General features: G+C 42.1%; 1 pseudogene across 7 annotated transcripts in view; it reads right to left on the reverse strand.

Annotated features, from left to right (window-relative positions):
* Positions 1-5,993: 5,993 nt before the first annotated feature.
* The window catches only part of LOC123781782 (cationic amino acid transporter 3 pseudogene), a 60,057-nt pseudogene continuing 53,279 nt past the window's right edge, over positions 5,994-12,771 (reverse strand). For 6 of the 7 annotated variants that reach the window (XR_015721620.1, XR_015721616.1, XR_015721619.1 and 3 more), the window contains one exon: positions 5,995-9,250. The product of XR_015721620.1 is annotated as a cationic amino acid transporter 3 pseudogene, transcript variant X6 (transcript). Of the gene's footprint in view, positions 9,251-12,771 lie in introns of all 7 variants that reach the window. The other variant, XR_015721621.1, reaches the window with a different exon arrangement.

Consider the following 12,771-nt stretch of genomic DNA (forward strand, 5'->3'; position numbering starts at 1 on the left):
GAATGACAAAACCTGCCATAGTGACTGGCCGAGGTGGCCTGGAGACAGGAGGGGAGCCAGTGCCCACACTTCTCCCTCTTCCGCAAATTCAACTTCCCGAGCCTAGGCCCCTCCTCTTGTGCTCCCAATTCCAAAGTTTCAGATCTTTCATAGTGCTCATCTGAGGCCAGACACCTGTCATCCATCATCTAAGGCCAGTACTTCTCAGACTGGAAAGTGCATACAAATCACTTGAGAGCCTGTTAAAATGCAGATTCTGATTCGGAAGGTCTGGGTTGGGGCCTAAGATGCTGCATTTCTAACAAGCTCCCAGGTAACACCCATGCTGCTGGTCCACGGACCATACTTTAAAAAGAAGAATGTAGATGACTGTAGCAGGTTACAACTATCTCCCAGGAAGAGTCTCTGTCCACATCCTTCTGTCTGTCTATCCTCCAGATGGCTGTGAGAATCATATCTCATCCCTTCCTGATTCAGGAATCTCGCTCCATGGCACAATAGACAATACAAACCTAGCTCATAAATTCCCTACTAATGTGAAAATATATATTCCCTCATGAAAGTCTTATTCTTTCATGTGTCTTAAATGTCCTTATAGGCTAGAATTACTGTCCCATTTCTTTTCCAACTCACCTGTCTGTCTTTTATTTCCCAAATTGCTCCATAGACATCTTACTCCAGGAAGTGTCTCTTGACCAATACCTCTCTCTCAGTTTCTACTCAGACCTTTCCTTCCAAAGGAATGATGCCTCAATCCCTATCCAGCTCTGAATTTCTCTTATTTCAGTCCATTTTTCTCCCATGTGGGGTGTAAATTCTCTCTCTCCAAAGAATCTTAGATGTTCTTACAAAGACTTTTGCACTGGTCTCTCAAAAAAACATCTAAAGGAGTGGGTAAGTATATGGGCAATCCTGCCTCTAGCCTACTTCCCTGGAGCCACCTAATCCCTGTTGGGAAGATGAAAATTCCACAAGTAAGAAAGTAGCTTACTATCCCTTCCTCTGAAGGCAGGCCCCGTACATAAATGCAATAGAAAAACAGTGACTTTTCTATGCCAACTATAAAACTCTGCATCAAGAAAGATGCCTATTGTGCCCAAGCGGGAGCTAGTCTCATCTTCAGGGATTTCCTGTCAGATAGAGCAGATTGGGCCTTCTATTTATCAATTTCTGTACTTTGGCTGCTCCCCAAATCCCATGGTAATAGACAGTGCAGGACCAGGGGAGGTCCTATGAAGCTGTACTTTCCCTCTTGCTCTTTGAATGAACAACACTGTTTTTACTGTTGGGTCTAGAGGAGGGGCAGAACCTACTTCCTGCCCTCAGCACAATTCCACTCTGTTGGAACATACAGGACAGTCACCAGAACTCAGGCGTAGCCACACAAAGGAAAAACTAGAAATGCCTGAGTACAGTTCTAGGTGATGAGTACAGATCTAGATATAGTTCTAGATATAGTTCTATTAAATTCTCATTATGTGCCTGGCCCCCAGTTGTGTGTTCTGGGGAGTGAACAACATACACTCCTTACCTGTGATCTACAATCAGGAAACAAAATAAAGAAAATAAAGACACACAGATAACTGTGGTATTTTATTTTATTTTTTATTTCAGCTCTTTTGAGGTATAATTGACATAAAATTATATGATATTTAAGGTGTACATTGTGGTGATTTAATATACATACACATTGTGAAATGATTCACTATGATTTCTTCACTCTGAAAGTATTAACCATGATATTTTAATCTAAATGTTTCATGAAATGAAGGTAAGTGTTAAAAGGGCACCTTTGTTTCCTTCACTTTATCTGTACATATGGAGAGGGTTCATCTGGAGCTTTGGTTTTCAATGTGTGGTCCCTGGACCAGCAGAATCAGCATCAATTGGGAATTTGTTAGGTCAAGTTCTGGGTCCCACCCAGGCCTACTGAATTCCAAAGGCTGGGGGTAGGGCCCAGAAATCTGTTTTCGCAAGCCCTCCAGGTGAGGTGACACTTGCTGAAGTTTGAGCACCACTGAGCAAAGTTCTATTCCTGGCCTCTCAATCCCCTTCTGTCACTGTGATATTGATTAGTGAGTTGAAGAGATCACTGAGCATGCCCAGCTCAGCCCCTTCCAGTTTTGTTTTGTTTTGTTTTGTTTTGTTTTAAATTCAGGGCTGACCTGCCCAGAGGACACGTGCTTTCCAACCTGTTCATACATGAGAAAATCTAACAAAAGCAGACGCTATCCTGTGGTGGGAGGCAGGGATTGCTCAGCACTACTTGTGATGTGGGACTATCAGGCCAATTCGGCTGCAGATCTAAAGCTGACAGTTTAATTACCTATCTCTGTGTCTTGATTATCAACTGGTTTCAAACATACAAGGGGGAAATGATGTGCCATTTATTGTCCCTCTACAGCTCCAACAATGGGTTGTGTGAAAAGTGGGCAGGATTCAGGTTCAGGTTCAGATCACATGCAGTAGAGAGACCTAGTTGAGAGAATAACAGAAAAACCAGAGGAGACCCTAGAGATGTTTAAGTAAACAAAACTTTAGAAATGATCAGTTGTGACCTCTCCTGTTATAGATAAATAAGCAGAGCATGGAAGGCACTGAGCAGCTTGCTCAAGGTCACATTGCTAGTTAGTGGTGCAAACAAGACCAGAACCCAGGACACTTGAATCTCAGCTGTGCACTTTTTGAGCAAGTGGGCCAAAGCAGACAACAGTAGAGAAACCTTAAAGTCCAAGAATGCAGATGTCACAAGCAGAAGAATGAACCCCAGAGATTTTTAGCATGAGTAGTGGATTCAAAGCCAAAGTGCTTTATGCTCAGAGGAAAGCTCTGGCTTCAATCCACCTGTCCATGCTCTGTTGTCCCCTCACACAGCCAAGCCTCAAGCTACACAGTCTGGTCAGTATGCTCTGAACACTGCTTCTTTTTCCAGTGCTTTTCATAGTGCTGTTCTCGCTGCTTAATCTCTTTCTGCACCCCACGTGTGGCAAAATCCTATCTGCTCCTTGGGAAACACAACTCAAATACCATTCTCTACAAAGTCTCTCTGATTTCAACATCAAACCCCATCATTGTGCCAGACACAAATGATTATCCTCCACTCTGAGTTCTCAAGATACTTGATTTGTATATTACTTATGACAACATTTTCTACTTTGTGTTACAACTATTCTTTACCTCTTGTATTAGAATATAAGCTCCTTCTTCAAGCTCTGTTAAAAAGCTATAATCATCAAGACAGCATGGTAGTGGCACAAAAACAGACACATAGATAAATGGAACAGAATAGAGAACCCTGAAATGGACCATCAACTCTATGGTCCACTAATATTCAGCAAAGCAAGAAAGAATATCCAATGGAAAAAAGACAGTCTCTTCAACAAATGGTGTTGGGAAAACTGGACAGCCACATGCAGAAGAATGAAACTGGGCCACTTTCTTACACCATATACAAAAATAAACTCAAAGTGGATGAACAACCTAAATGTAAGACAGGAATCCATTAAAATCCTAGAGTAGAATGCAGGCAGCAAACTCTTTGACTAGCTGCAGCAACTTCTTGCTAGACACGTCTCCAAAGGCAAGGGAAACAAAAGCAAAAATTAACTATTGGGATTTCATCAGGATAAAAAGCTTTTGCACAGCAAAGAAAACAGTCGACAAAATAAAGGGGCAACCTATGGAATGGGAGAAGATATTTCCAAATGACTTACCAGATAAAGGGCTAGTATGTAAAAGCTATAAAGAACTTCTCAAACTCAACACCCAAAGAACAAATAATCAAGTCAAGAAATGTGCAGAAGACATGAACAGACATTTCTCCAAAGAAGACATACAAATGGCCAACAGACACATGAAAAAATGCTCAACATCACTTGGCATCAGGGAAATACAAATCAAAACCACGGTGGGTTACCACCTCAAACTGGTCAGAATAGCTAAAATTAAGAACTCAGGAAGTAACAGATGTTGGGGAGGATGCGAAGAAAGGGGAACCCTCTTACACTGTTGGTAAGAATGCAAGCTGGTGAAGGCACTCTGGAAAAAAGTATGGAGGTTCCTCAAAAAGTTAAAAATAGAACTACCCTATGATCCAACAATTGCACTTTTAGGTATTTATCCAAATACAAACATAGTGATTCGAAGGGACACATGCACTTCAATGTTTATAGAAACAATGTCCACAATAGCCAAAATATGGAAAGAGTGCAGATGTCCACTGACAGAGGAATGGATAAAGAAGAAGTGGTACACACACACACACACACACGGGAATATTAAAGAACCATCGAAAAAATGAAATCTTGCCATTTGCAAAGATGTTAATAGAACTAGAGAGTATTATGCTCAGTGAAATAAGTCAGTCAGAAAAAGACAAATTCCATATAATTTCACTCATATGTGTAATATAAGAAACAAAACATATCAACATAGGGGAAGGGAAAGAAAAATAAAATAAGATGAAAACAGAGAGGGAGTGAAACCATAAGAGACCCCGAACTATAGGAAATAAACTGAGGGCTGCTGGAGGGGAGGTGGGTGGGAGTAAGGGATAACTGGGTGATGGGCATTAAGGACGGCACTTGATGTAATGAGCACTGGGTTTTAAATATAACTGATGAATCATTAAATTCTACCCCTGAAACTAATAATACAGTATATGTTAACTAAACTGAATTTAAATAAAAAATTATATAACACACACACACACACACACACACACACACACACACACACACACATACATACACTCCTTAAGGTCAGGGGCCATATTTCATCTTTCTTTTTTGTCCTTTTCTGGTTTCTTTTCTTTTTTTTTATTGAAGTATAATTAACATACATTATCATTATATTACTGTAGGCATACTATACAATGATTCAACAATTCTACACATTTCTCAGTGCTCATCAAGATAAGCATACTCTTGGAGCACCTTGGGGACTCAGTTGGTTAAATGTCTTACTCTTAGTTTAGGCTTAGGTTGTGGCTTCAGGATCCTGGGTTCAAGCTCTGTGTCAGACTCCATGCTCAGCAAAGAGTCTGCTTCTCTTCCTCTCCCTCTGCCCCTCCCCCTGAGCTCTCTCTCTCTAAAAGAAGTAATATTTAAAAAAGATAAATGTAGTCTTAATTATTTTTATCTAAATCACCCATCCTCTTACACCCTCAACTTCGGCAATCATCAGTTTATTCCCTGTATTTAAGAGTCTGGAGTGGGTTTTTTTTTTGTTTGTCTTTCTTTTTTCTTTGTTCATTAGTTTGTTTTATTTCTTAAATTCCACATAAGAGTGGAATCACTGGTATTTGTCTTTCTCTGACTGACTTATTTCACTTAGCATTGTACAGATCAGGTCTATCCATGTTGTTACAAATGGCAAGATTCCATTCTTTTTATGGCTGAGTAGTATTCCATATAGATACTCCACATCTTCTTTATTCATTCATCTATGGATGGACACTTAGGTTGCTTCCATATCCTGGCTATTGTAAGTAATGCTGCAATAAACATAAGGGTGCATATATCTTTTAGAATTATGTAACTAAAAAGCTTTTGCAGTGAAAAGGAAATCATCAACAAAAGAAAAAGGCAACCTATTGAATGGGAGAAGATATTTGCAAATTCTATATTGAATAAGGGGTTAATACCCAAAATACATAAAGAACTTATACAACTCAAACCAAAAAACCCCACAAATAATTGAATTAAAAAATGGACAGAGGGGGCACCTGGGTGGCACAGTGGTTAAGCGTCTACCTTCGGCTCAGGGCGTGATCCCGGTGTTATGGGATCGAGCCCCACATCGGGCTCCTCCGCTATGAGCCTGCTTCTTCCTCTCCCTCTCCCCCTGCTTGTGTTCCCTCTCTCGCTGGCTGTCTCTATCTCTGTCGAATAAATAAAAAAATCTTTTAAAAAAAATGGACAGAGGGGCGCCTGGGTGGCACAGCGGTTAAGCGTCTGCCTCCAGCTCAGGGCGTGATCCCGGCGTTCCGGGATCGAGCCCCACATCAGGCTCCTCCGCTATGAGCCTGCTTCTTCCTCTCCCACTCCCCCTGCTTGTGTTCCCTCTCTCGCTGGCTGTCTCTATCTCTGTCAAATAAATAAATAAAATCTTTAAAAAAAAATGGACAGAGAACCTGAATAGACATTTTTCCAAAGAAGACATAAAGATGGCCAACAGACACATAAAACGATGTTCAGCGTCACTAATCATCAGGGAAATGTAAATTAACACTATAGTGAGGTATCATTTTACACCTGTCAGAATGGCTAAAATGAAAAAGAAAAGAAAAACAAGTGTTGGCAAAGATGTGGAGGAAAAGGAACCCTCATTCACTTTTGGTGGGAATGACTATGGAAAACAGTATGGATGTTTCTCAAAAAATTAAAAACAGAACTATCATATGATTCAGTAATTTTGCTATTGGATATATTTTTAAGTAATCTCTACACCCAGTGTGGGGCTCAAACTTACCACCCTGAGATCAAGAGTCATGTGCTCTACCAACTGAGCCAGCCAGGCATCATTCTGATGCTGGATATTTATTTATTTATTTATTTATTTATTTATTTATTTATTTATTTATAATTTTTATTTTATTATATTAGTCACCATACAGTACATCCCCAGTTTTTGATGCAATGTTCCATGATTCATTATTTGCGTATAACACCCAGTCATTATTTGCGTATATCACCCAGTGATACTGGACATTTAACCAAAGAAAAGGACAACACTTTTTCTAGTTTCTTTTTTTTAAGATTTTATTTACTTGACAGACACACAGAGAAAGAGAACATAAGCAGGGGGAGTGGCAGAGGGAGAAGGAGAAGTAGGCTTCCCACTGAGCAGGGAGCCACATGTGGGGCTCGATCCCAGAACCCTGGGATCATGACCTGAGCCAAAGGCAGATGCTTAATGGACTGAGCCACCCAGGCACCCTTAGTTTCTTTTAATAATAAATTTTTAAAGCCAGTATGCAATACAGACATAATTGAAAAGTAGACGAGAAAAAAAAAAAAAGAGAGAGAGAGCGAAAGAGAGAAAGAGCAAAGACATATCCTTCACTCCACAATACATACAGAACTCTATTAGTATTCCCACACCAACATACCATGGGAGCCCTAGCTTTCCATGTGTGAAAAGTACTCTCCATTATTGTACAGGGGGACCAGACTGCATTCAGGTGTGATGATATCAAAACGAATGTGTACTGAAACTGCGGAGTTCAAGCTCTACAGTTTCAGCCCTAACTGAAGTGGAGTTAACCAGACTATGCCAAATCCCAAGGGTGAAGTAAGGTTAAGTGACAAGGGTGTGCTGGATTCCATAGCCGAAGTAGAGACCAAACCCAATTAGCATCCAGATACCAACTCTGGCCCAGATGTCAGTTGCCATCTGCATCATAAGGTAAACATTCAGGAAGATGCTCAGGAGTGGGAGGAGAGGCAGAACAGGGACCTTAAAGGGAAGGGGAGTGGAGCTCTGTGGCTGTCTCCAGATGACCCCCGTGATCCCGGTGATGAGTACCAGGAGCAGCACAACCACTGTGATTGGCGCTGGGTCTCCAGAAAGCAGACTTGGCCACTGGGCTAGCACCAGGCAAAGAAGAGTCAGCAGCAGAACAAGCAGTAAGGAGCAAACATATACAACCCTGCCAGAGAGTGGAGTGGGGGTGCGGCTGTCTGGAAAAAACAGTCCCCTTAGAGTCAGCTTCTCTGCTGCAGGTCCATTCTCCTCCTGCCCCTGTGCTTCATTTCCCCCGTTCTTCCTCTCAGGCTCATACCTGATGATGAGAACACAGAGAGCAACCAGGGAGTGAGATATCAGGGACCCAATTGACCTGAAGTCCAAGAGATCAGTGAGTCCAAAGAAGAATACCATCATTGCTACAATAATGCCAAAGATCACAGTGGCCGTGATGCGGATGTATGTGATGGTTTGCATGCTGGCAAAGAAAGGGAACAGGAGGCCATCCTGTGCCATCTTGTATATCACCAGATTAAGGGGTAACATAAAGCTTGAGATACGTGCAGAAAGACTACAGAAAAATCCAAAAGTTAGAACATAGTAGGCAGAGGCCCACCCAATATGGAGAAATGCCTGAGGCAAGGTGTTCCCAGGCTGAAGCTTGTAGTAAGGAAACATAAGCGTAAGTGCTGAAGAGACACCAAAATACACCAAAAAACAGATGGACAGTGAAATCATGATGCCCATGGGGACAGAACGCTCAGGATTCTGGGCTTCCTCAACTCTGGTAACAATATTGTCAAAACCTATAAATGCATAGAAACAGGTAGCTGCTCCACGAAGAATTCCCTCAAAGCCAAAAGGCACAAATCCCCCAGAGCCTAGAGGGCCCAAGCCAAAGGTGTCATTGAGTCCAGCCTTTATGTAGTCTTCTTCTGTGAGCTTCCAGTTGTGCAGGTCCCCCTTAATGAAGCCAGCGACGATGACAAAACTGAGAACCAAAAGTTTCACCAATGTGACTACTCTGCTAACCAGGGAAGAATGACTGATCCTCAGAGCTGGCAATTCCATGAACAGCAACAGAAGGCCCACAACAAAGAAGTCTAGATATTCTGTAAGAACACGGGAAGCATGCGGTGAGATGCTCTCATGCAGGGTCTGAGACATCTGGTTCTCACGCAGATAGTCAAAAGCTAAGTTCCATGTCCGCACCACCATAGCTGTATCAGCAACATAGGAGAGGATGATGATCCAGCCAGTGATGAAAGCCCAGAGTTCACCTATGGTGAGAAAGCTGTAGAGATATGCCGAGCCAGAATGGGGAACTCGGGCACCAAACTCTGCATAGCACAGCCCAGCCAACAAGGAAGTTAGGCCTGCCACCAAAAAGCAGATCAAGAAAGATGGTCCTGCTTGATTGTTGGCCACCTCACCAGCCAAGATATACACACCTGCACCCAGGGTGTGGTCCACTCCCAGGGCCACTAAATCCAAAGTGCTCAGGCTTCTGGCAGGGGAAGGCTCAGCCACCAGTTGCTCCAGTGTAAATCTGCGTACCAGTTTTTGACCAAATCTTTGAAGTGCCTGACGCAGCATTCTAGGTGGAATTGAAGAGGAGCCTAGGATCAGAGAGTTGTAGCAAGTGCAGGAAGCCTAGAATCTGAGATCAGGTTCAGTGAAGCTGAATTCAGTAGCGTTGGGGTGAGGCAGCTGTGTTCCATTGCTCAAGCTTCAAATATGCTGCTTCATATTTCATCTGACATGTGTTATTCCTCCATAATGCCTAAGTAAACAATAAATATTTACCAAACAGTAGTGTTCAACAAAGCAACCAAAGCTCAGAACTCCCATGTCAACTGTGGCAGGCCGAATATCACAGAAACTGACACCAAAGGACATCACAGAAAATCAACCCTGCTTTCTCCCCAGAAAAAGGGCCAAATATCTCCCAACATCCTTCTTTTTTACACACCACATGACATAATCCTATTTGAGTTCATCTAAGTCATGTAGTTTCATGTACTAATTAAGCCGTAAGACACAACAGGGAATGAATGTATTGTGCAATAATTCCCACAGGGGGCATGTGCATAGTGCTTGAGCATGAATTATGACACATGGACTAGATGTTTCATTGCAATTATACAGCCATTTTTTGTATATCACCTGAGTTTAAAATACAAATAATGGTCCCCAGTCTTAAAACCCTTAGCCCCAAAATCAGCTAGCTAAGCTCAGATGGCACTTTGGCCCCCTTCCTCTTCATTATACATCATCAATTTAGCTATAATGATGGCCAAGGATGTACAGTCCACCCCTTCCCTTTACCCACCTAGGCCCACAGGGATGCTGTGAACAGAAAGGAAGAGGGAGAATGGGGCAGATCCTTCATAACCATCTGTAAGAAGGAGAGAACCAGGCTGCTGGGTAAGGAAACATTGGAAAAATGGGTCCGGCAGCCAACCCAGTGTCCATGACTGAGGCAGGAGAGGAGCCAGAAAGGTGGTTTTATATATTCTGACATTCAATACACCTCACCCAAAACAATCAGGGAAAATTCACTACAGTTTTTATGTCCTAACTGCTGTAAAGTGTGGTGGGTAGAGAAAAGAGAAATAAGTCACCTAGGTCAGTAGCTCTCAACCAAAATAATTTCTTCTGTCTCCTCCCTTTCTGGTTTCCAGGGAGAAAGTGAGTTCGTTTCTGCAGACAGTCTCCTCACTGGCCACACTGTGCTCTATACACACCCTGTACTGTCTGTGATGCCAGCTGCCAGGGGCCGGGAGAATCTGCCCTGCTCTGTGAGCTTGTCTTAAAACATTCATTCATTGTTAGAGTATAGAAATTCAACTGATAGTATCCAAGATATACAAAGAACTTATCAAATTCAACTCCCAATAACCAAGAAATGGGCAGAAGACATGAACAGACACTTCTCCGAAGAAGACATACAAATGGCCAACAGAAACATGAAAAAATGCTCAACATCACTTGGTATCAGGGAAATACAAATCAAAACCACAATGAGATACCACCCTACACCAGTCAGAATGGCTAAAATTAACAAGACAGGAAACAACAAATGATGAGGATGTGGAGAAAGGGGAACCCTCTTACACTGTTGGTGGAAATGCAAGCTGGTATAGCCTCTCTGGAAAATGGTATGGAAGTTCCTCAAGAAGTTAAAAATAGAGCTACCCTATGACCCAGTACTTGCACTACTAGGTATTTACCCAAAAGATACAGATGTAGTGAAAAGAAGGGGCACCTGCACCCCAATGTTCATTGCAGCAATGTCCACAGTAGCCAAACTGTGGAAGGAGATGAGATGTCCATCGACAGATGAATGGATACACACACACACACACACACACACACACACACACACACACACGTGTGTGTGCAGTGGGATATTACTCAGCCATGAGGAAGGGTGAATACTTGCCATTTGCATCAACATGGATGGAACTGAAGGGTATTATGCTAAGTGAAATAAGTTGGTCCAAGAAAGACAATTATATATGGTTTCACTCATATGTGGAATATAAGAAACAGTGCAGAGGACCATAAGGGAAGGAGGGAAGACTGAATGGGAAGAAATCAGAGAGGGATATAAACCATGAGAGACTCTTAACTATGGGAAACAAACTGAGGGCTGCTGAAGGGGGGATCGATGGAGGGGTGGGGTAACTGGTTGATGGGGATTAAAGAGGGCACATGATATGATGAGCACTGGGTGTTATACACAAGTGATGAATTGTTGAACACTACATCTGAAACTAATGATGTATTATGTGTTGGCTAATTGAATTTAAGTTAAAAAGAAAACAAAGCAAAAACTCTTTTAACTCTCTATTAATTTTTCACAATGAGTTATTTTTAACTTGCTCAAACCATGGTCTGAATACACCAAATATATTTTCTTAATGAACAAACAACACATGAGGTTCTTCTTTTCCCCTATTCACTTGCTGCTCTTCAAATGGTCCCCTCCTCAATGGCAGCAAGACTTTGTATGAACAATTCACAACAATGCACAGGAAATAGTAGAAATAGTAGTGGAGAACAGAGAAAGCAAAGTCATTCAGCCCTCACTCTCTTCCCTACTCAGGCTTTGGTTTTGAGAGAATTTTAGGAAATGTTGTCAGAGGTTTCTAAAGACAGAAATATCTAGTCAAAATTCTCTATGGATAATCAAAAGGAACCTTTGTGTTATGGGTCAGCCCTTCTGTCTACAAATCCATCTAGACTCCTTATTTGTCACCCACCAGTTCCTATGTTATGATTTACCAGCAAGCACAGGAGATAGATAAGGAGGGTCAATTCTTAACTCATGAAATCTTTCTACACTATAAATTGATTGAGGTGTCCCCCAACCATCCCCAGGCTTCAAACCCCTTAGTGGTTCCCCACTGCCCTTTCTTCTCAATCCTTCCTTCCTTCATAGTCTGACCTGTGCTGATTCCTCCAGCCTCATCCCCTGCCCAGTTCTTGCTCCAGCTGCAAAATTCTACACTCACCCTGTTCCCTTGCCTCTAATGCCCTCTGGTCCCCTTCACTTAGCTAATCCCCACTTCCTTTAGTTTCTGGCTCAGCAGTTGCTTCCCCAGGAAACCTCCCCTGATCCTTATCCTGTCCTTCCTTTTTTTTTTTAAAGATCTTTAAGAATTTTTTAAATTTAAGTTCAATTAGCCAACATATAATACATCATTAATTTTTGATGTAGTGTTCAATGATTCATTAGTTGCATATAACACCCAGTGCTCATCAGATCACATGCCCTCCTTAATTCCCATCACCCAGTTACCCCAACCCCCCAGCCCCCCAGCCCCCTCCATTTTGCAACCCTCAGGTTTTTTCCCCAGAGTCCAGCCCATCCTATGTGTTCTCACTGCACCCGGGTTTCCCGCATGTGGAATTTATCCTAATGTATCAGAATTCCAGGTCAACTGTCTGTCTCCTTCATCAGACTGTGAGTTAGGTGCTTAATAAGTATTTGTTGAACAAATGTACAAACTGAGAAGAGAAACCTGAAAGGGCACATAATCCAGAATTCCTATCTACTTGACTTTGACATACATACTTTGTAGCCAAGCAACCTTTATAACCTGGTTCAGGTGAAGGTATAAATGGTATTACTTTCCTTATGTAAGGCAATAAAAATGAGAAGTGTGAAGGGAAAACCAACTGTGGTAAAACCTGACTGCCCGTCATTCAATTTAATTAGGAAACACTCTCTGGCAAAGGTGGTGGTTGGCACAGGGGAGGTGCTTCAAGAAATGCAGAGAGGGGCCAGGGAACATG

Source organism: Ursus americanus, chromosome 25 (genome assembly GCF_024610735.1).
Source record: "Ursus americanus isolate L20-20 chromosome 25, mUrsAme1.1.p, whole genome shotgun sequence".
NCBI lineage: Eukaryota > Metazoa > Chordata > Mammalia > Carnivora > Ursidae > Ursus > Ursus americanus.